The sequence below is a fragment of the Trachemys scripta genome, chromosome 2, assembly GCF_013100865.1.
Source record: "Trachemys scripta elegans isolate TJP31775 chromosome 2, CAS_Tse_1.0, whole genome shotgun sequence".
Taxonomy (NCBI): Eukaryota; Metazoa; Chordata; order Testudines; family Emydidae; genus Trachemys; species Trachemys scripta.
The window spans coordinates 178545360-178566236 of NC_048299.1; the positions used below are offsets into that span (position 1 = coordinate 178545360).

The window sequence follows — 20877 nt, forward strand, 5'->3', positions numbered from 1 at the left end:
CCTATTCTTAAAAACCTCCTATGATGGGGATTCTACAACCTTCCTTGGAAGCCTATTCCAGAACCTAAATACCCTCATAGTTAGAATAGGAATCCAATGGCATCTGGAGGTGCTGCTTAAAGATTACCATACATATTTAGCCCTTGCAGTCCACAACCGTAGATGATGTCAAGAAAACATTTTGGGCCATATCATGAAACTTCACAAGAGCCTTTAGCTCTGATGTATGGGAGGGTTTCTTTGTGGGTGTACATAACCAGAAAAACCCCTGACTGTGGAGGTGTGCTCTTGGAGTGGGAAGTTTAGAAAATGGAAGGCTTTGTCAAGAAGTTTGATGCATAAGCCACATCATCATCCGTACATTTGGCGGTGTTTCTCTGGCTTTTGAGAGCTTTAGGGGGTAAGAGTTCAAGAAGACATTGCTCTTTTTGCAGAAGGTTGTTCTGCCTAGTGTGCTTATAAATTCCAAGGCCAGAAAGGGCCACTGTGATCACTAAGTCTGACCTCCTGTAACACAGGCCATAGACCTTCCCCAAAATAAATCCTAGAGCATATATTTTAGAAAAACAACCAGTCTTGATTTAACAATTGTCAGTGATGAAGAATTTACTATGACTCTTGGTAAATTGTTCCAATGGTTAATTACTGACAGTTAAAAATGTATGCCTCATTTCCATTCTGAATTTGTCTACCTCCAATTTCCAGCCATTGGATTGTGTTGTATCTTTTTCTGCTGTATTGAAGAGCCCATAATTAAATATTTGTTCCCTATGTAGATTCTTGTAGACTGTAATAGCTTAATGGCCATTTTAGGTATTGACCCAGTTACTCTAGCTCTTTTTCTAGTCTGGTCTGACTATTCTGTAGTCCTGACTAATTTCACTGTAAGGGGGCGGCGGGAAGCGGCGCAGGCGAGGGATGTGCTGGCCGCAGCTTCCCGCCACCCCCATTGGCCCGGGATGGCGAACCGCGGCCAGTGGGGGCCGCGATCGTCCGAACCTGCCGCATCAGCAGGTAAATAAACTGGCCCGGCCCGCTAGGGTGCTTACCCTGGCGAGCCGCGTGCCAAACGTTTCCGACCCCTGGTGTATAGGCTTACAATTGGTTGTCACCAACGAAAATGATTACTTTTCAGTAAGAAGTCTGTCTTTCAGTGTTAGGCCAAGAAATGACAATTGCAATTAAGTTTAGACTGTTTTGGGGATGATAACCATTATCTACTGGATATCTCTGAATTGGTGATTTGTAACAGCTCTAACAGGTGGTGGGTGAGGAGACATAATTTAGAGGTTAAACGACAAGACTGGGAGGAGATCTGGAGTCTGATTGTGGGTCTGCATTTGGACTTGCTCATTTGGACATTTATGGACATTCTCCTTCTCTGGAAGTTGGCAAGAAGGTAGGGGAAAATACCCCCATTCTCCCCTTTTTTCCCTCTAAGGCCCAAGCTTTCTCCAGTTCCATATTAGAACTGAAAATACAATTTTCTTGAAATGATGTTAATACTTAAAGATAATGCTATGTACTCTCAGCCTTAAAGTGGTTTTCTTTTTTCTGGGTATGGACATAATTATACTTCCTACATAATAGGTACCGTGGAGCCTCATTCACTAATCTTTCTAAGATATTATAAAAGTACAAATAATTATATATTCATGAGAAAAATAATTTTCTATTGGGTTCAGAACCTCTGCAAAGTTTAGTCCAAAGTCAGTTGTGAGTAGTATTCTGACCACTGAAAGTATTTTCTCTTTGAATTAAGATACTGGTCAATTTTTAGTCATAGTGGCCATTATTAAGTAAAATTTTGGCAGGATTTCATATGACTTATAATGGCATTGATTGTACTAGCTGCTCTCAAATTGAAGCAATTCATACTTTTTTGCCCCTGTGTGTTGAATTTTCCTTATACTGCTTCGGTTTCCATGTCTGTTTCTCTTCCTTTTCTTAATTGGTCTTGGTTTTGGATTTTTAGACATTCACAATGACAACACCCAGTGTAGTCACTTGATTCTGCCAACAAAACCAAAACAAGACAAAACTCAAAAAGATGTTCTCTTCAGTCTTCTAAACCAGTCTGGACTCTGTAGTTCTTCCCAACCAGCAAGTGGAGAGGCTTTTACTGGTCTTTTGCTGATGACATGCGTCCATGTATAATGTAGCCATCTCTTAGCCTTAATTTAAAAAGTAGAAAAGTAGAGCCCAGGAAAGCAAATAGACTTGCATCATATTTCAATGAACAATTAGAATATTTCAGAAAGCATGAATTTTCTCTGTTAGATAGTACACTTTTTAGGAAAGTATGCTGGACTGGTACAAAAAGCTTAGAGAAAGAAAATTAATCTTCTATGAAAAAAAAAATCCCTCCCTTCTTCAGTCTTCTATACCAGTCTAGACCCTTGGAATCTCTCAAAAGCAGTTTACTTTGGTAAACACTCTGGGGGGGAGAGGGGGAGCTAGCACCTGACAGCTTTCACTTTTCTGAGACTGCATATGTACAGATATGCATATGTGTTCCATAATATTTCAGAAAGATGTTTGGTGATGCCCATGCAAATCTTCAAGAAAGATGTTTCTTCTCTCTCTCTTCTCTCCCTCCCCTATGCCCCCCCCCCCCCCCCCAAGAAGAAATGTGTAGAGTGAACTTTGAGGAAGTTGGAATTTCCTTTCCTGCAGAACTAGGCGTTTGTAATGAGTTATAACAGAAATGTCTGGACTGGTATAGAAGATTTTGAAGAAAGGAAAAATAACCGGTTCCTTTTTTGGTAGTAAACTGTATCTTAAAAGTATAAAATGACAGGTTTTTTTGGTAATGGTTTAGGCGACCTTGCTATCTAGGACATATTGTAAAGGTATGGGAGAAGACATATCTGATTATATCTAGTAAACAGCAGAAGACAGGGCACCATGCTTTAGCTCTCAGCGATACAATGCAAGTAAAATAAGCTGTTCATGACTAAGTAACGTAGGGATTCAGTATTGGCCAATAAAACCTATGTTCACATTACACAGTCCATCTTTTAAGTCTACTTTATTAGCTTTATACTTATATTGTCCTCTGCACTTTTTGAGCCACATTAATTATAAGGAGGTGCATACCATGGTCAGAATGTTTATATGTGGATTTTGCACAAGCAAGAGAACAGGAATATCTCACAAGGAACTTTGAAGCAAGGTTCTCAAAGTTTGTTGTGGCCAGGTTGGGTAAATTTATTTTTTTCCCCCTGTAAAATTTGCTAAATCTAAGAATGAGAATAGAACATTAGTTTGAGAGTTGTCAATATGGCTTAACGCCAGCATGTTGAGATCTGTCATCTTTGCTGCTGGCCAAGATCTCTACAGCATATTGTTAGTTCTATTTCATGATGCAGCATCCAGCGATCCTGCTATTACTATAATGGTTAAAGGCTGAAAAAGGAGAATGTGTTTAGGCTTTTTTTGAAATACTCTTGAGAATGGGTTTGTGGGGCAGCAGAATGCTTGTGGAAATGTATCATGATGGTGTGAACTTTTTTCTTTACCGTCTAAAATCTTCCTTTGAAAATCTACTGCTACTAATAGTAATAACTTAAGCTGTCAGAAAAGCTCTGTAACATCCCTGCTGCAATGATTTTTTTGCTACTGCAGCAGAATGCTAAGGCCACAATCTCCGTGAATAATATAAGGACAGATGGAGAAGAATATGACAATTACAGATGTGTAAGTTCCTTGACCTTTGCTCCGCACTCCTCTCAGGCCAGCTGCAAAAGCTTGGTGTCTCTGACTGGATGGCCACGACTTTTAATACTCTGACCTGTTCACACTGCACCTGACTAGGATTATGTATCACGTAAGTAAGTAATAGGCCTTAAAAAGGCTTTTAACAAAAAAATCAGAGGAGAATGGTGGTGAAGGAAGCAGCTAAGTGCTTAATTTACAGACAGTTTTAAGTATCTAGATGGAAATAACAATTGTGTTCATTTGTTCAATAATAACAAAAGCCTTGACCTAGTGTTGACCTGTTGTGCTTCTCTTTCCCTTGTTTCTGTATTCCATAGCCAAGGAAGACATGATCTGAAGCTCTGTGCTGCCTACAGGTTTGCAGGAAACAGTGACATGTAGTTCCAGCCATTCTCCCCCGCTTTCCACTTATTGTTTTAGGATTTGTCAGAGAATGTGTTGAGATGAAAGGCTGCATATTTTTTTCAGGTCTGATATTGAATGGAAGCAGTTGTGGTTTTTTTTTTTAAAAAAGAAGTAGGTAGGGAGGAAACACACAGCTTAGGGTTAACACCCTCCTGGTGTTTACTCATAAATATAAAATGGTGTAACACCAGACACATGGCACTTTCTGATTGGTTACTGATGATGTCATGCACATGTCACTCTGGCCAGTAAATTTGCGGATCTGTTTTCCTTATTCGTATGTTTAAATTCCGTTTCACAATAGCACCATTTCCAGGGGATTATTGCACTTCTCAGGTAGTGGAAATCATTTAGGCCTTCACTTGAGCCTGGCAATAACCTGCTGTGTCATATATAAACGTGTGTGTGTGTGTAAAAACACTTGGATGGTAGCAATTGACCTCTCCCTGCATTAAATGCTAATATAATAGGTGGGAGTTCTGAGCCTTTCAGCCTCACAGGGCATCACCACAGGCCTTGAGAATGGGAGGCTGGGTAGAGAAGGCTAATTGAATTGGAAAAGTGCAGTTTTGTAGAAATGGTCTAGTTCCACCCCCCCTGTCGTCCTTAAATTCAGGGCAGAGCATAAGCTCTGTAATGTTTTCCACCCCGTGCAGGCACATGAGCTGTGTGGTTACAGTAACAGTCTAACAACATACACTGGTGTGCATGTCTACTCCATGCATTTGAAACCCTGTAGTATTCCTAACAGTGGGATGTGGAGCTCCCCTGAGGAAAGCTAGATTGTCCACTGACATTTGGATTAGTTTTGGATCTCCGAGTCTGGGATGGATTGGATCCCTTAATCCTTTCACTCTATCTAGCAAGAATGTTGTTTTATCACTGAAAATTAGGAACATTTTGTATGGAAAAAGCTATATTTTAAGTAGATAAAAATTGCCTTTATGAGCAAAGAACATTGGTAGAAGGTGGCTGGAACATTTTTCTTCAATTTCTGTTAACTGATTATAGTTTTTTTGTTTGTTTATCCGTTAACTAGAGACACTTATTAAACAAGGATTCAGGAATCCCTTTTGTTACTTTCAGGGGGGTGCATTCTCCAAGAGACTGCAAAGTCACTGCTCTGATCAGTTATGTGAATTCTTAGGAATATTTTGAATGCTGTCATTTCATCAACTTCTTATTGGGATTAGAAAAATTCCAAGAAAGCAGATTGGATGATGTTGTTTAGAAACGTGTCTATATTTAGGTCTTATCTACTCAGGCATCTCTCAATTTCAGATAGCCAGTAGTCCATAGAATCAGCAATTTGCTGGGTCAAAAGAAAAAAGCTTCACATTCAGCATTATAAAATGGTAATGGGCTCAAAGGAGATATTTTGTGTTCCAGGTTAGATCCATGCCTCTGACAGGCTGCAATTATGTGCGAGCTGAAACCAGAACTGATCTAAACATGCATAAGAATTTCAGACACAGCTTTCTTCAGGTGGTGATTTGGACAAGGTTAGCTACCTAAATCAATATTATTACTTATTCTGTCCGTGAGGGAAGGCACTGCTCCGCTGTGCCCTCTCTGCTGCCTTTTCCTCCCCCTCCTCCTCCTGCTTGATCCTGTGAAAGCTGTTTGAGACTGAGTGAGAAAGGCTATCACTCACTAACAGGATACTTAATCCCACGCAGGTGCAGTTTTGAGTAACTATACAGGGCCTCAAGGTCATGTTGGCTGCAAAGTCGTGCAGACCCAAGCTTTTGCAGATGGCCTGAGTGGGAGGAGCGAGATTCAATAATGTTTTCCATCTGTAGCTTCCATGTTCTTCTTTCCCATTTCTCCTCCTCCTCCTCCTCTTTCTTTACGTCCTTTCACAAAGCTTTAATACAGCACCACAGCAACTTTGGAAATAGAAGTAAATATTACTTTAAAACCAAGCACTTAAGAGTTGTTTATACTTTTCATGTAAAAATGTAGTTGGCTGAAAGGAAATCATAGACAGGTAGGCAAATTTTCTTTCATTTACGTTGGTGGTCTAAATATGAAGCCAGTTCTTTTATTTGCTTCCTCCTTCTATGTTCTGATTTAAGCCTGCTTATAAAAAATAACAAAAGCAGGATGTTGTCACTAGCTGCTTCTCTGTTTCAAACAGAGCACTTCATCCTCCTAAAGTGTAGTATGCCAGACCCCTCTGTCTCATTCCAGTCCAAATAGGAGTATTCCAGTCCCTTCACTAAAAGCATAATTTTCACAATTTCAGATGTCATTTTATTTTTGTTCGTTGTTCTCTCAGTAGTGATGTTGCCCTTTTGGAATTATTTTGCCAAGGAATCTACAGACTTTTAAGCTGCCATGTCTCCTTTTTCCCCTTAAACAAAGTGGGGAAAAATCCTTGTAAGAATAGTATATTTTAGAAAGAACTGCTTAAGACAAGGAGAAATTATGAAGTATTGAGCTGCGATTAGAGTGAATCTGAGCAATGGAACCTCTGTATTTAGTGGTTAATATTATTAACCAAGAAAGCTGTATTATGTTCTGGGGGTGGGGTGGCGGGGGCAACATTTCTATTCTCAGAATCATTACTAATAAGAGCTACTTGTGGGCTTGCTGGCTGGAAGCATGGAATTCCACAATTGTAGTCTGAAAATGAGTACAGTCCTATATGTGTGATACAACACTTTGTGGTAAACAGCTATATATGGCATAACATGAGCACCCACTTATGAACTAAGAATATACATTATATCTCAATTTGTCTTTGACTGAAGTCATGCTTAGGAGTGAAGTGCTTAAGTATAGCTTGATTCGTCCCTTCATGGCTGACTGCACATCAAAGTCTGAGAAGAATTCAGAAAATTTTCTTTATAGGAGTTAGGACTTTTAAAAAAAATTAACAACAAAAAAACCTCAAAAAATTACTCCACCTTTACAGATCATAGCTAGATTCTTCCTCACAGTAAAGGTAAAAATAAATTGTGAGACCGGGCACAGTGGTTGTCATTTGTGCAGTTCTGTGTGGGATTGGGAAGAATTACTCTGCTTGCCAATTTTCTTCTCACACCATATGAAGACTATCAGAGGAGTGTAAATAAAGGCAATCATGTTTTTTTTGTGTGTGTGTGTGCTTTAAAAGGAAAATAAATCAGCATTTTCCACTTCAGCAGGGCTTTGGCCAGCAATCTTGGGAATCATGTAAAATCTAATGGAGAAATTCTAATTAGCCTAGCAGCAAGGAAAGTATTAATTTTGCTGTCTAAAATGCAAGTCTGGTATCCTTTGTGAATGAAAACATTAAAGATAAGCTGGCTGGAGAGCAGCTGCTGTCACATTCATGTGCATGTGTGTGCACAGAGCAATCCTTGAGTTTCCTGTATCAGTGTCCTGCCGTAGTATCACAGTGTGAGAGAAAGGGACCAGCCTTGTGAGATTCTGGGCACTCTGTCTTGTTTGTCTTCAGTAGCCTCACAAAATTTGGCTCCTGGTGACCAACGTTAAGCAGGAAAAAAGTAGTCATTCATTGGACTTGTTCCAGTATTGGGCTTTGCTTTTTCGCAATCATAATTGTGACTGTCTTCAGTTAAATTAAAGAAAAAAAATGTGATCAGGAGTGGGAAAGGGGAACCGTGGGCCAATGATTAGGGACCTAACCTGGGACTTGGGAGACCTAGGTTCAATTCCCTGCTCAAACACAGATTTCCTGTGTGACCCTGGGAATGCCTTTTAGTCTCTCTGTGCTTCATTTCTGCATCTGTTAAATGTGGTTAATAGTACTTCCCTAACAGGAGTGTTGTGAAGTGGTCAAATATTACAATTATTGGGGGATACAGATACTTAAGAGATCTAAATAGATAGATAGAAGGAAAAGGCCAAGATATGAATTAGTCATAAAAATAATGCATAATATTTCTCAACGATTGAAGTTACATAATGATCCCACATTACGTATACTGATTCATACTTGTAAATATGTCAATGGAAACTGCTCCCTTATTTCTCCAGCTACTATCCTGAGGGAAAGTTCCCTTCAATAACTTAGAGAACAAGCTCTATTTGCAGAATATTTATAGGATATCAATTTATTTCTTTTCCCTGCTTTAAAGCATTTGCATTTGGATTCAGCACAGTGAAATAATTGAATCTGAATTCCTTTCTATTTGAAAATGTTAGGAATAAAAAAGGAGAAAAATATTCTGTTTGTTGATGTTCTTCATTCTTTCAGAGCTGCAGCCAGCAGCTTCTCTCCATCTTGATCACCCTTCAGGAGAAGGCTGTAGACTAAATAACCAAGAACTTTCCAAAATGAAGCCAGATTAAAGTGAGGATTTTTTTTAACTCTGTACTGCAATTCAACTTGCCTCTTCTTTGAATCACTTGTCCCTGTGACGAGAACATAGTTGTACAGCTTCTCTGAATTTTTATGTAAGCTCATTCCATGATCAACACTGGGGAATGGCCTTCGGTTCTGCTGGTCAATCCTGTCCCATTTATTATTATTTTTTAAACTATCTATTAATGGATTTAGGCCAGGCATGGTTGTTACATCCTAAGCCATTTTGGTCTGACCCAGTATGGCCGTTCTTATTTTATCATTTATCTTATTTAGGAGCAGGGTTTGGATTTTTTTTTCCCCTCTAGCAGTACCAGATTTTTTAAAATAATAAAAAAGAAAGGTTTCTTGCTGGTATACTCCCGTAGAAATTGTGGACAGGTTAGGAAAGAAACAAAATAAAATAAAGGAAACTATATATGTTTTTGTTTCTATGTATATAGTTTCTTTTATTCCATTTTGTTTCTTTCCTAACCTGTCCACAATTTTTATTGGTGTGTGTGTGTGTGTGTATTATTTATTTATTTTAAAAGAAAGCAGAAAGGAAAGAAAACATTGCAAATCTAATTGGACTGCTTTGTCTTGAATGCTCGCTTCATTATACCCCAGGCCTTTTTGCTTTGTTCTCTTATTCAGATTCATGCTGCAACTTTACAAAAAGTTTCTCCACATTTCTTACTTCTTTAAGCACAGATTTAGCTAACAATTCAGATACTCCAGGAGACTCTTGTTTTTTGCAATTCCCTTCTCATCAACTTACTGCAGGGCCAAGTTATTTCCAGACATCCTAGCATTTCCCACTTTATTCATTTCTTCCACATTCAGCTGTACTCAGATTCACAGTGAGATGAAAATACCAAGCTGCAGTCAATTTTTGGCAGTGAATCTTATTATTTCAAGTACTTCCATGTTTCCGGTAGAGAGTCCACTTGCTGATTATGTTTCTAAATTGTGGGCAACCCATTCCATCATACCTGTTTTGGAGAAACTTGCTGTAATTACACAGTTATGTAGAAAAATAAACATGTTCTAGCAGTATTAGCCTTCAGTTATGTATTAGCCTTCAGCTGCAACACAAGAAGTCTTTCCAAGGCTTTGCAATGAAATAACATCCTGAATTCACGGGCTGCTTGGTCACAGTCAGGATGCAGTGTGGAGTGCTACAGTTATATAATTAAAATCAAAATACCCATGGTACAGAACGGGACCAGTATGTTATCTAAAATTAATTTGTTCTTAAACATTATAGTTCTTGGAAGAAAAGAAACCCCAATAATACAAACTGGGTTCCTGCAGAGTTGGCGTGGCATCGCTTTGGAAGCCTGTGATAGTCACTTATATTTTCCTGTGAATCTTTGAGAACGAAAGTTGTCCATATAGCTAGATCTTGGCTTAAAAAACAAAATAGAAAAAACAAACAAACAAAAACCCCTGTCCATCTCAAACCATTGGTTGCTATGTTTTTAGCTGCCAGAGGGCAATCCATGCTTGAACCCTTTTGTCTTTTTTTTACATAAGATGTTTCTCTTCCAAGATGAAGGAATAAATATGATAGACTATAACAGATTTTTGAATCTTCAACCATAATATTTTGGGGGATGTGATAGAATAACAGAGAGAATTAATTATGCAGGTTTTTTTTCCCTAACACCTGGAGCTCATGCTGTTGCTGCTTCTGCTGGCTAGCTGTTGTTTTTCATAAATCACCCTGTCGGGCGGTGTGGGGGAGGGGAATCCATTGAAATATGGAAAAAAGTAGTCATGGCTAGGATGGAAGGAAAGCAACATCTAAATATTTCACTACCACCCAATAAGCATAGAATCTCCAGGAATTTCCATTTTCCTTGGCTTGTTTCCTTGGCTTTCAGCTTGGAAAAGAAACTTGCCTAGATGGCTGTATTTAAAATAATAATTTCAGCCTGGATATTTAAAAAAAGTAATAAAGGAATGAAACAAGAAATATGTGGCTTATGGTTCCATCTGAGGTCTTAATGAAGGCTTTTCATCCACACAAAGGTCTTCCACAAATCTGGCCATTCAGATAGATCTGTGATAGGGATATTTTCTTTCAATTGTATTTTAATTATGCCAACTCTGATATGACATTTGGTTTGCACAAGTAACTTTACAAGTTTTGTAGGCCTATTGTTTCTAGCATGCTATTAAACAGTTGCAGAGGGATTGGGAAGGGAGGGAGGAGTCATAACTCCCACACAAATAGATGCCTCTTCAGCCAAATTCAGTACATGTACAATAACATTTCAGCACCATTTCATGTAATTTTTCCAAATGACACAGGCCACACAGTTTCTGAGAATATTTCAGGAACACTCTAAGCCCTCTTCTTCAGCCTTTACTTGCAAATGTTATTCAGAGTGAGTAATCTCATATATTATTCAACAGATGTAAGGTTTGCAGAATCAGACACATAGAAAGTAGAGACTGGACTTGTTAGCATGTTTTTAAAATTCCCCCTTCTAAGTTTTGCCGTGGTTGTTATTTTTTAACTTGTGTATTAGTGGTGGTGTTGCTAAAACATTATTTAATCAAACTTGACTGGGTGATGGTGGTTCTTGTTTTCAAATTTCTTTTAAGGAAGATAAAAGTAGACTTCAGAGGCTGCCATGGTTTTCTCAGGGGACCCTGTGTTTTTGTTACCGCAAGCCTTATTTTGAGAGAGAGTGCACTTAAAAAACAAACAAAACCAAAAAACAAACAAACAAACCCAACCAAAACAAATAGCAACCAAAAGTTCTTTCCAAAATTTCAGTTTGGTTGGTCAATCCCCCCTTCTCCCCCCAACTCTGCTGAAACGTAGACCTAAGATATTATTTGTCATTCTTTAAAGTAAAGAACTTTAGTTGCCAGGTTCACTGAACTGTACTTGGGAGAATATCAGCATAAATCCAGTAAATAACTTCTGTTAGTGAATCAAGATTCAATTTTGCTTGAGTATAGAAAATGGCACCTGAATTATTTTAAAAGTGGAGCATGAACCTTTGTTTTTTAATTTGTTTTGCCTGAAAGTAAGCAGAGGAATATTACGATTAGTCACTCCCTGCTGTTATAATAAACACCTGTTTTCCTCATAGCATTCATTCTAAGCAGTGGGAGTAGTTTATCTACTAAAACTATTCTCTTGCTCATACACTATCAATGAATGATGTAGCTCCATCGTGTGTATAGGTAGCACCTTTCCTTTCCACTGCATGGGTTGAGTTAAGAAAAGAATGCCCTATGCTTCACCTCCAAATTCCTGGGTAGGTATTATGCTGTGATCACGTCTACTGAGTCAGAAAAACAAATTTCACTTGTTCCATTATGCATGGAGGACTGAGTCCCTGATGACTACACTTTGGATTGAACTGCAACCTTTTGTCAAAGTGTAAAATTCTTCACAATGGTGTAAAACAGAGCTTTCCCCCATTTCTTTGGCTTTGTTATTTGAGGCTAGGTATTTTGTAAAGTCATCTTTGAAGAAAAGGATGGCAAAGAGAGAGTTAGCTACGATAAATTCCTTTTCATGAGGTCACGGTCAGGGTTCAAGTAAATCTTGGGCTTTAGATATTATGAAACACAGTCAAAGCAATTTCACTGTTTTTTTGTTTGTTTTTTAGGTCCTGGTAAATTATGTATTGCACCAGAATTTATTTTTAAAAAAATTATACATGTTTCAACAATCAAACAGGCAACTTCAAACAACTTACTCCTCCTTGTTCACTACTAGGAGTAGGGCCAATGATAATTAATCAGAATTGTCCTGAGACTTACATCAATCTTTCTACTTGCCTTCTAAGTCTTGGTCTGATGCTGTCATAGGTGGTAAATTCTCAGGTGTGATGTGTCTGAGATGGCTAGGACTATCCAGTGCTGATGCTTCAGCTGTATGTGTTCCTGCTTTTTCACACATGCAGCATCACACCGTAGAGAGAATGCAACAGTGGCAGGTACAGCAGGTTGGTATCAATCTAGCCACCAGAAGAAAATCAGTAATGGCTTCTTTTCTACATAAGTTTTCGGGCATTGGGGTGGGAGGAGCAGGGGAAAGTTAGTCGGGAAACACCCAGCTGAGCACAACGTAATATGAAACAGTTTGGGTTAATTGTGGGAGGGGAAGAGAGAAAAAGTATAAGTATTTGAACAACTAGTTAGGTGAACAGTTTTCTGGCTTTTTATAATGCTATAAATAAACTTTAGATATTAATGGTACTAGTAATCCCTACATCATGTTACTCAACAACAATCCCTCCATATGATTACAGTGTAGTGTTGTAGTCCAAAGAGCATCAAGGTTGGCTTTTGTGGGGAAGAAGAATGGTGACTGTAAGATGATTGGTGGGGCTTATTAGCAATTAAAAATCTGACAAATACCCAAAAGACTAAGTTCAAGTACAAGAAGAACTCATGGCACATACACCCTGAAAAATCCACTTCTGCATTCATGGGTTTCAGTCGTTTTCTTTGTTGTTGAATTAGGTTATGAGAGAGGAGAAAAGGCAAACTACCCCTCCCAAAGAGTTTCAAGGTATGTCTATCAGGAAGGAAATGAGAATCATTGTTCTCGTGTTCATTATGGATTTGGTCCAAAGCCCTTGGAGATCAGAGGGAGACTTTCCATTGATTTCAATGGACTTTGGATCCAGCTGTACATTATGTCTAATTACTTACTTAAAAAGAAGCAAAGATGAATCATAAAAGATTAGGATTGAAAGAGACCTCAGGAGATCATCTAGTCCAATCCCCTGCTCAAAGAACCTCTAAGGATGGAGATTCCACCACCTCCCTAGGTAACCCATTCCAGTGCTTCACCACCCTCCTAGTGAAACAGTGTTTCCTAATATCCAGCCTAGACCTCCCAGTGACGAAACCTCCCATAAGGCTTTATGGAAATATGCTTAGAATGTGTTTTATGCTACATATGCCATGTAACATATCTCTGTAAAGATTATGATCTACTGAATCTATTAATCCTATTTGTATGCATGTATCATTTTTGTATTCAAAGTTATGAATATTGGCTGTGTACTGGCTTGAATTCTAAATAACCTTAGTAGAGCATTTGGTCAGTTCCTGGAGAAAGGAATGTTGAAGTTAAGTACCTAATCAATAAACACTTAAATGACAATGAATCTTGGAATGCTCCAATCCACATAAGAAGTCTACTTGAGGACGTTCAAAGTAGCATGTGACCCCTGGCTGCTACCTGGTAAGAAACTGAAAGTCATGCTTGGACATGTGACTTGCCCAGGTGACTCCTAAACTCCATCGTGGAGCTGGCCTTTGCATAGGAGTGAGGAGGGGGTCTCCACCCACAAGAGAAAGTCTATTTAAACCCCTGGGAGACCCCTCCATTTTGTCTTCAGCTGGCTAAAGATAGAGCCTTTCCACCCTCCAGGATACCTGAAAGAAACTGGAACAAAGGACAGTGACTGCAAGGGGTGTGAGTGATTGCTGGACCCAGGCTAAAAGGAGATTAGTCTGTAAAAGGGAGCATTCTGGAACTGGTGAGGATCTTATCTGTATTCAGTTTAATTAGACATAGATTTGCATGTTTTATTTTATTTGGCTTGGTGACTTACTTTGTTCTGTCTGTTACTACTTGGAATCACTTAAGTCTTACTTTCTGTATTTAATAAAATCACTTTTTACTTATTAATTAACCCAGAGTATGTATTAATACCTGGGGGGAGGCAAACAGCTGTGCATATCTCTCTATCAGTGTTATAGAGGGCGAACAATTTATGAGTTTACTTTGTATAAGCTTTATACAGGGTAAAATGGATTTATTTGGGTTTAGCCCCATTGCGAGTTGGGCACCGGAGTGTTAGACAAGAACACTTCTGTTAGCTGCTTTCAGGTAAGCCGGCAGCTTTGGGGCAAGTAATTCAGACCCTGGGTCTTTGTTGGAGCAGACGGGCGTGTCTAGCTCACCAAGACAGGGTTCTGGGGTCCCGAGCTGGCAGGGAGAGCAGGAGCAGAGGTAGTCTTGGCACATCGGGTGGCAGCTCCCAAGGGGAGTTCTGTGATCCAACCCGTCACACTCCCCCACTGCAATTTGAGACCATTGCTTCTTGTTCTGTCATCTGCCACCACTGAGAACAGCCAAGCTCCATCCTTGGAACCCCCCTTCAGGTAGTTGAAGGCTGCTCACTCTTCTCTTCTGCAGACTAAACAAGCCCAGTTCCCTAAGCCTCTCCTCGTAAGTCATGTGCCCTAGGCCCCTGATCATTTTCATTGCCCTCCGCTGGACTCTCTCCAATTTGTCCACATCCTTTCTGTAGCGGGGGGCCCAAAACTGAACGCAGTACTCCAGATGTGGCCTCATCAATGCCTAATAGAGGGGAATAATCACTAATCACTTCCCTTGACCTGCTGGCAATGCTCCTACTAATGCAGCACAATATGCTGTTAGCCTTCTTGGCAACAAGGGCACACTGCTGACTCATATCCAGCTTCTCATCCACTGTAACCCCTAGGTCCTTTTCTGCAGAACTGCTGCTTAGCCACTCGGTCCCTAGTCTGTAGCAGTGCATGGGATTCTTTCGTCCTAAGTGCAGGACTCTGCACTTGTCCTTGTTGAACCTCATCAGATTTCTTTTGGCCCAATCCTCCAATTTGTCTAGCTCACTCTGGACCCTATTCCTATCCTCCAGCGTATCTATCTCTTCCCCCAGCTTAGTGTCATCCACGAACTTGCTGAGGGTGCAATCTATCCCCATCATCCAGATCATTAATAAAGATGTTGAACAAAACTGGCCTCAGGACTGACCCGTGGGGCACTCCGCTTGATACCGGCTGCCAACTAGACATCAAGCAGTTGATCACTACCCGTTGAGCCCGACAATCGAGGCAGCTTTCTATCCACTCCATACTTTTTTAACTTGCTGGCAAGAATACTGTGGGAGACCATATCCAAAGCTTTGCTAAAGTCAAGATATATCACGTCCACTGCTTTCCCCATATCCACAGAGCCAGTTATCTCATCACAGAAGGCAATGATAAAAATAAGTTAACTTCATTGACATTTTCTGGTCAGGTTTAAAATTTTTCTTCATTCCTAGATTGGTACTGAATCACTAAAGAACCCTCATTCTGAATACCTCTGTTTTTTTGCTAGAGAACACACAGGCACAAATGACTCAAATAGGAATAAAAAGAGAACACAAATAGAAAATGAGAAGCCTCCAAATGTTTGAATCGTATGATCATGAGAGAAACAAAATAACGTCTACAGAGAATGAAAATATAACCCCCTTTTTAAATGAGATTTCACCTTTTTTCTGGGGATTTGTTCGGAGCTGGAACCACTTACTGTAAGAGGTGGGCAGGAATTCCCTTTTTTTTCCTTTACGGCAAGATGGTTGTGTTTGACTCAGTCTGCCTGCATCTTTCATGTGCATAAAAAAGATCAGTCCTTTGCTGTGTTCTGAACTATGAGAGAGAAGGAACCTCTCTTACCTCTCACATGGAGTTGGTCAGACTCTTGCTACAATTATGTACACAGCAACTACGTTTGGGATTAAATTCACCCCTGTGTGCCACAAGGGCTGAACCCTTTTATGGCTCAAAATAAAGCTTAGATGGGATTTACATGGTGCATAGGTCATTTGCTAGCCCTGTGCACCAGAAATGCCAGGTGTCCGGTTTTCAACCGTAATGTCTGGTCGAAAAGAGAATTTGTCAGTGTCTGGTCAGCACAGATGACAAGACATTAAAAGTCGCAGTAACTGGCCTCCAACATTGGGGGTGTGTGTGCATGGGAAAGAGCAGCAGCTGCGGCTGGAGCCACATGGAGGAACTACTATCTGCTCAGCTGCTGATGCCTAACAGAACAGTGGCTGGCTTCTGGACTGGGCTCCAAGAGGTAAGTGCCATCTCCTGGGGGGCATCCTATGTACCCCTCCTTCTGCCCCGCTGTGCCCTAATTGCCCTGGCCTCTTGTTATGGAGACCAGCCCCTTGCTCTGGGGACCAACCCCCCTCCACCCTGTTGTGCCCCAGTTGGGCAGGCGGGTATAGTGCACATCAGCTCCTCTCAGCCTGGCTCTGCAGGAAGCAGGTGAGTCCTGGGCAGGGGTGAAAGTAAGGCGTTACGGGCCGATACAGTGTACTGGTAAAAAGTAACCGCCAGTACCGGCCCATACCACTGACTTTAAAGTGCTGCTGCGGCGGCAGTGCCTTAACATCACTGCCCCTTTTGCCCACCCCCCGGCCGCCAATGGGGGGGGGGGCGCAAAAGAAATAGCTGCCCCGGGGCCGCGATTTAAAAGGGCGGCGGCAGCGGATGGAGCCCCGGGCCCTTTAAATCGCTGCTGGGGCCCTGGGTGGCGTGGGCCAGACAGCGCAGATGGGCTGGCTGGGGGACACTGACCCCAGCCCCACCCCTTCCGCCCAAGGCCACGTCCCCTCCGGGAACCGGGTGGGGGGGGGGGGGTTGCAGAGCTGGCCCCATACTGATAAGAGCTCAATTTTACTTTCACCTGTGGTCCTGGGAGACGGAGGAGTGGAAAGTGAATAATGGAGGAAGGGGAGCAGGGGAAGGGTTGGGGCATGGGTGGAGCCTGGAGGGAAGAGGTGGGGCAGGGGTGTTTGGTTTTCAGCAGTTAGGAAGTTGACAACCCTACTCTGCATAATCGTGAAATTCACTCTTAATGCGTTAAATCTAAAGGTTTGTCTACACTGGCACTTTAAACACTGCAAGTTTCTCGTTCAGGGGTGTGAAAAAACACCTCCCTGAGCTCAGCAAGTTTCAGCGCTGTAAAGTGCCAGTGTAAATGGTGCACCAGCGCTGGGAGCCGAGCCCTTCGTGGAGGTGATTTTTTTAGCGCGTTGGGAGAGCTCTCTGCCATGACCACGCTTCACGAATTTGCATGTCATCCTTGCACAGGGGCCATGCTAATCTTCTCTGTATTGTTCCAATTTTAGTATATGTGCTGCTGAAGCGAGTACAAGGCACGTTAAAGAACTACTGTGAGAAAATTGCAGCGCTGTAAAGTGCCAGTGTGGACAACGCCTTAGTGTTACACAAATATAGTGGGAATTTCACAGGATGTGATCCTAATGTTTTAGTCTCCCCAGTTTATAGCTACACTTCCACTGCAGCAATAAATGGAATATTATACTAACTAGAAAAGTGAATGTTTTTAATAGATCAAATAAAAGCTAAAATTAGTGTTTGGATTAAACATAGCCCCTTACGTGAAAAAATTCAGTGAATACAATGAGTTTGAGGCCCATATATTACAATAGAAACTATAATAAAAATACTTCATATGTCAAATACATGATATGGCCAAGTTATGGCTGCAGTTGGAACCTCAGCTTCTAAATTTTCTGTATTGTTCCATCTCTGCTTCTTCATCTATTTCCTGGTTTCATCTGAACCCATATATTTCCTCACTTTTCTATACCTCTTAATTCTTCAGTCCCTCCTTTAGAGTTTATATTAAGCTTGTCAATAAGCATGTTAAGATACATTTTGTATGCAAGGTACTGTGTAAAATATGGGTGTGTTGAACAGGATCATTCCTGTCAAAAGAAAAGTGTGAGGATGAGAGACAGTTGTCAAAGGCTTTGGGACTGTGCAGGGGTTGTAAGACTTTTCTTCTTCTTCTTTATTCTACTGCTAACTGTTTCGTTCTGAAAAATATTTAATGAGAATTTTCACAAAAAATTTGTCCCGTTTTAGATGAAAAATTTGGAAATTCCAAATATAAGTATGGACATTGAAAAGTTTTGTGAATATTTTCAACCAGCTCTTCTTGTGTGCAACAGTCAGAGCAGCAGGGACTTCTGCTCTGGGTGATGAAGCGGAAATAGAATTTTTTCTTTCATTTGCAAAGCATCAGAACACTACCATACTTAAGAACGAAATATACACCAATCTGATCAGTTTCATTCCTGCTTCCAATACATGGGGCAGACTTGAACATAAGAATCTTGCAAACTTCACTTTGCCCCTACTGCCACAGTAGTGTAGGTCCCTGGTTGCCAGAGAAGCTAGGTCTTCACTAACCCCTCTCCGCCTCCACCCCCAAAAGTGTTTTTTACTGTGGGATAAATAATGTGTGTTAGCTATGCTGCTTTAAAAACATAGTGGAGACAAGGGACTTTAGTTTTATTATGAGGTAAACTAGGCAAGGTTAACCACAGGCAGGGGCTATAGTATTGATCTTGCCTAACTATCTCGCGGTAAAGGCTACATGTGCCTGGTCTCCATTTAGGATTTTACAGTGAAATAACTACTTGGTATTTGTTATCTTGAGATTAGTGTGTGTCCCCCCTTGTGCGCCCCCCCACCCCTCCCCAAAAAACAACACCTTTTGTGTCAGTGAAGACAAAGCCAGAGAATTAACTGCTTGCCACTGGAGAGAGTAAAATTTTCATGCTATGCATTCAGCTGGCGGAAACTTGGAATTTTCATTTCGTGGGAAATACATTTTAATATTTCCTTTTCCCCAAATTGGAATGAAAAGTTGAAATTTCCTGCATAACAAAAATTCTGAAAAAAATAATTTTGGAAATATTGAGATGACCTTTTCAAAACATTTCATTTTGATAAGGTTGAAATGCTTCATTTTGACTTACATATCATAATTTATAGCACATATGTTGAAACATTTTGACAATGATATATAATAAATGATAGTCAAAATGAAGCACTTTGATTTTTTGTGTAAAAAAAAGAAATTGACAAAATCTATAATTTTTCTTAAAACATTTTGATTGAGTCAAATCAGCATTTTCTGACAGAAGACCGTTCTGCTGCAAGATATCTGACCAGCTCTATTTTGTATAATGTAGTGTTTTTGGTAGTGGAAGTGTCCCACTACTAAACAAAGATTCTTCCTTCCCTCGTACTTAGCCAGGCCCAATGTCAACCTCTCCTTCCTATAAGCAGGGAGTCTACACTGCAGTTTATAGCCATCAATGTTCTCTATCTCTAGTGTGTGTTCAAAAGCAGTTTTAACCACCCCTCGGCCCCCATCTCCTCTTTCACTTCTAGATGTCGCAAACTTACTTCTGTATAAGCAAGCATCCTAAATTACACTCCCATGCTTGATGCCTCAAAGTGCCTAATGAAATTTAGGTCAAAGACAGGACTTCGTATAGAAATTGGAAATTTTGGGAAAAAAATAGTTTAAAGCCTGAACTCAGTGTACGATTGTAACTCCCTATATGATAACAGGCCCTTAAGAAGGTCCTCGTTAGAATCGGTGGATTCAAGTCCTATAAATTCAGAGGTTGGATTTTTAAAAAAAAAAGTCTCCATGTCATTTCAAATGATTCTCTTACCATTTCAGTGCCACAGCATGGCTTTCGTTTCAGTAAAAAGGACTAATAGATTACTATATTAAGGATTCTTAACTTGTTTCACTGAGCAAAGCAATGAGAATTAGAATGTGATCTCTTAACACAATTGTGCAGAAGATGGCTCTATACGTGGAAGTGGTGTTAAATGTCAGAATAAAAGCCAATGGTTTTTACTTTGTTTTTATCACCCATCAGCAGCTATTCAAATGCAGTCTATGTAATTATACCCAAAGGAGAGATGTCCCAATTTGTCATGAAGGTAGTTTTAGCAATATATGTGGATGCTAATGGCACATAAGGGAAGAGAGAGTACAGTGTTTCATTAAGGTTCGTTTGATCAGCTTTAAGTAATGACTTTCATAATTCACCAGCATTTTATCATGAGCTGGGATGTTTTGTCGTGTCCTTACATCGTCATTCCTTATATCAACACCCGAGGTGATGAAGTAGAAGGAGATGCTGATTTGCAAATGTCTTGTGTATTTAAAAGACTCTTCCTAGAGTTTCCATTTCAGTTTCTGTGGTTTTTTTCTTTCTTGCTGCAAGCCAAAGCAGGAGCACTAAAAGTATCTGAATGAAAAGTGGTTGTTTAATATTCATAGTTAGTAATTTGGAGTTGATGAGATGTTATTAAAGAAAAATATTGCTAGATGTCCTATGGTAACAAATTAGCAAAGTATGATAAAAACGAATAGTCCCCACTAGTTCCCGTTTTGAGAACTGGGTTTTCTGGTGCCTCAATAATTGTAGATTCCAGTTCTCTGGTGTTCTTGTTGGATTTGATTTTACATACTCAAGTTGCTTCCATGCCAAAGGTTCATTTCCCTTACTTCACATACTACAGGTGCTTAAAGACTGAGCCCATGTTTGACAGGTGAAGGTTTAGCAAGTTATGGGTAAAATAATAAAGAAGCCTTTGTCTAGATTTTTATCTTGGGCCAACAGATGGCGAGAAATGAAGGCTAATGCTTGGGTGGTCTTTGTCAGACACTGCAGTGAGCTTGTGTTCACATTTAGGGGAAAGGACAACAACCTGAGGGGAGAGAAGAAATCCTAAGAGTTTAACTAAATGCCTAATCGCTCAGTCTGGCCATGTGAGAGGCCCACCAGTGTTTGAGAAGTCCC

At 40.2% G+C, this 20877-nt stretch overlaps 1 long non-coding RNA gene and 1 other non-coding gene across 4 annotated transcripts in view; one reads left to right on the forward strand and one right to left on the reverse strand.

Moving 5' to 3' along the window:
* The window catches only part of LOC117873254, a 322619-nt gene that overhangs the window by 144896 nt on the left and 156846 nt on the right, over positions 1–20877 (forward strand). The gene's annotated exons all lie outside the window — the stretch shown is intronic.
* Positions 17287–17388, reverse strand: LOC117874018. Its single transcript, XR_004644869.1, has one exon. It is a non-coding gene; the product is annotated as a U6 spliceosomal RNA (small nuclear RNA).